Below are 3,580 nucleotides of genomic sequence, written 5' to 3'. Positions count from 1 at the left end.
TCTGTCGGTTTGGGGGTATCTTTCTGTGTGTCTCCCTTTGTGGGGGAAAATGAGCATGAGTTCCTCAAAACAGTTGCAAGTCGTTGTGGAAGCGTCAAACATCTGCCCCATTGTTGTGCCATTTAAGAAAACAGGATAAAGTCATTGACATTTGCCCTGGGAACATTAGAACACACGAGACTTTGGGCCAAAGTTGGAAACTGCGACTGGAATAGATGGCTCTCTGATTAGCCGCAATGCACACAGGCGGAATGGCCTTTTCCCACTTTGTAAATCTACGAAGACAAGTTGAAAATAATCTTTAATGAAAATGTTCAGAATGGGAGTTTTATTTACACCAAATACGATAGTATCTATCGCCTTGTCTTGTTATTTACTTGTGAGGATTCGGTACTCTCAGCACCGTGGCCTGAATCATGTTCCCGCTCATGGAATGGTTGTATTGTTCAGCTAACATGTCGGTGTCCCAGTACTTCTGCCGATTTTCCGATGCGAGCAGGTCATTGGTTTTGTCCAAAACATGATGAATGTTAACATAATACAAATAACTGCAGTTGCTGGAAATCTGAGTCAAAAACGAAAATTGTTTGCGGAACGCAGAAAGACTGCCAACAGAATCGTCGACTTTCCTGCTCCTCCAGCATTTTCTGATCGAAAATCAGGCTTCCAGCATCTGCAGTCCTCACTTTTGCGTAGTTCCTTCAGTGTCGCTGGTTCCCAATTCAAGAACTCCATCTCTAGCGGTTTCATGTCTGTACCTCCATGCTGTGCAGTTGAAGAGTGAAGAAAAGTAACCCACCCCCTCCATCTCTGGGATAATTAGGGGCTGAAAATGAGACGTATCACATTGAAGTATATCTACATGCGACTTAATCTCTGTCTTTTATTGGGAACCATCTCTTTCACTGTAACCATCAGGAAAGACCATTTTGTCCGCCAGTGAAGAAATGAATATGTCACTAACCTTTGTTTATTTCATGTCCAAGAATACTCAGATCAATAGCTCCCTTGATTACCTCTGCTGGTCATGTTCGCAAAGAGATCTAGCAAATTGGCAAGTGTGATTTTCCTTTCAATAAATAATTTTGACTCAATTTGGCTGCAAAATCATTTCCTAACTTTGATCTTTTCTTCTTTTACATTGGTGTCTCGCACCTTACAAATGACAGCAAAGGTATGAATGGAGATAGAAACATTTAACTCAAGTCAGCGGCAGCTGCCAATGAGATCACAGCTGATTTGGTCAGTGCTCAAAGAGCAGCGCTGTCTGTAGTCATAGCCGAGTGGTTAAGGCGATGGATTTGATATCCATTGGGGTTTCCTCACGTAGGTTCGAATCCTGCTGACTACGTTATGAATGCTTACCTGCTGGAACATTTCAAAGTTCAGAAAGCCTGTTTTGCAAACCAGGCCTGTTAATTTGATTAGACTTGAGAAACTCGAGTTCTTCATCAGAAATGCTCCACATTTAAAACATTATCTCTGTTTCTCTTTCCAAATAAACTGCTCGACACATCGGGTGTCTGCAGTTGTTTTTGAACGCCCTGAGCAGAAGTGCTGCTTTTCATTAGATTCCTTTCATCCCTTGTCCTCTGTTCTCTGACTCTGGTCATTGGTAACACTTCCTCCTGCTCGTCAGAGTGCTCATTCCCCACCGCTCCCTCTCCCATCATTACAAACGACCGCAGGAAATTGCCACTTAACCATCTTTATTCCAAAGTGAAACTCACCAGCCTAGGAACTCTCTCCACCAAATGGGACTTCTCATCCCTGGACATGGTGCAAGCCAGAGGATTGTGAAGAGATACTGTGAAAATATTGTCAGTTGGCAGTTGGAAAAATGTTTCGGAAGCAAACTATATATCTTAGGCTTCATCTTTGGAAATCTTGAGAAGCTCTTTGGGAAATGGAATCAGAGGAGAATGAAGAAGTGGGAACTGTCGGTCCGAGTAGAGGAAGGGACATTGACTCTGATGTTCTCGGGACAGGAACTGATCTGAGACATTGAAAATATTCTCGCTCCCGTACGTGAGGAATGCAAACTTCATCTGGACTCTGGGACAATGAAAAACTCTGGAACATTGAAGACAATATCCAAATATTGACTGGGATCACTACAGTACGAGTAATATAGATGGGTCAGTTTTTGTTCGATAAGTGCAGGAGGGCTTCCTGACACAGTATGCAGACATGCCTTCAAGGGAAGAAGCCGCTTTCGATTTAGTACTTGGTAACGAGCCTGGCCAGGTTTTAGATTTGGAAGTAGGTGAGCACTTTGGAGACAGCGATCACAATTCTCTCAGGTTTATTTTCGTGATGGAAAGCGATAGGTGTACTCCACGGAGCAAGTGTTTCAGCTGGTGGAAGGGAAATCACGATGCAATGAGGTAAGATTTAGGAAGCGTAGAATCGGGTAGGAAACTGTAGGGGGTGAGCACATTAAAAATGTGGAGCTTATTCAAGGAAAAACTCCTGTGTGTCCTAGATAAGTGTGTACCTGTCAGGCAGGGAGGAAGATATTGAACGCATGAGCCGTGTTTTACTAAGGAAGTGGAATCCCTGGTCAAGAAGAACAAGAAGTCTTATGTTAGGACATAACGTGAAAACTCAGTTAGAGAGGTCGAGCGTTCCACCGATATCAGGAAAGACCGAAAAAGAGAGCTGAGAAGAGCCAGGAGGAGACATGAGAAGTTGTTGGCAGATAGGATCAGGGTTAACGCTAAGGCTTTCCATAGGTATGTCAGCAATAAAAGAATGACGAGAGTTAAATTTGGGACAATGAATGATAATAGTGGAAAGTTTTGGTTGGAGTAAGAAGAGATAGAGGAAGCACTAAATAAATATTTTTCGACATTGTTCGCGATAGAAAATGTAAATGTTGGCGACGAAGATATATAGATACTTGCGTCTAGTGTAGAAGATATTGAGGTTCATAAGGATTAGGTGATAGATATACTGAAGAGTGTGAAAACAGACAAGTCCCCTGGGCCGGATGGGATCTGTCCTAGGATCCTCTGGGAAGCAAGGGAAGAGATTGATGAGCATTTGGAATTGATCGTCAAATCATCGTTGTCTACAGGAATAGTGCCTGTGAAATGGAGCATAGCATATGTTGTTCACTTGTTCAAAAAATTTCATCGAGACCACCCTGGTAATTGCAGACCAGTGAGTCTCACTGCAGTTGTTGGTAACGTGTTGGAAAAGGTTATTAAAGATAGGATTTATGACCATCTCGAAATGAATAATCTGATCAGGGACATTCAGCACGGTTTTTGAAGGGTAGGCCTTGCCTAACGAATATTGTTGTCTTTTTTGACAAAGTGACCAAACAGGTAGATGACAGTAACCCAGTTGATGTGGTGTATATGGGTTTCAGCAAGTTGTTCGATAAGGTTCCCCACAATAGGCTATTATACAAAATGTGGAGGACTGGAACTGTGGGAGAGATTACAGCTTTGATCAGTAATTGGCTTACCAATACAAAACGGTGTTGTAGTTGTTGGAACATGTTCTTCTTGGTGTCCAGGTCTTGGCGGCATACCACAAGGGTCGGTGTTACGTCCACTATTGTTACATGAGA

The 3,580-nt window shown here is 42.7% G+C and overlaps 1 non-coding gene across 1 annotated transcript; it reads left to right on the top strand.

Annotated features, from left to right (window-relative positions):
• Positions 1 to 1,269: 1,269 nt before the first annotated feature.
• trnas-uga (transfer RNA serine (anticodon UGA)) lies at positions 1,270 to 1,351 on the top strand. The gene has a single exon. It is a non-coding gene; the product is annotated as a tRNA-Ser (tRNA).
• Positions 1,352 to 3,580: the final 2,229 nt, after the last annotated feature.

The sequence above is a fragment of the Chiloscyllium punctatum genome, chromosome 13 (assembly GCF_047496795.1).
Source record: "Chiloscyllium punctatum isolate Juve2018m chromosome 13, sChiPun1.3, whole genome shotgun sequence".
Classification (NCBI taxonomy): Eukaryota; Metazoa; Chordata; class Chondrichthyes; order Orectolobiformes; family Hemiscylliidae; genus Chiloscyllium; species Chiloscyllium punctatum.
This window is presented reverse-complemented; position numbering and strand designations above follow the sequence as displayed.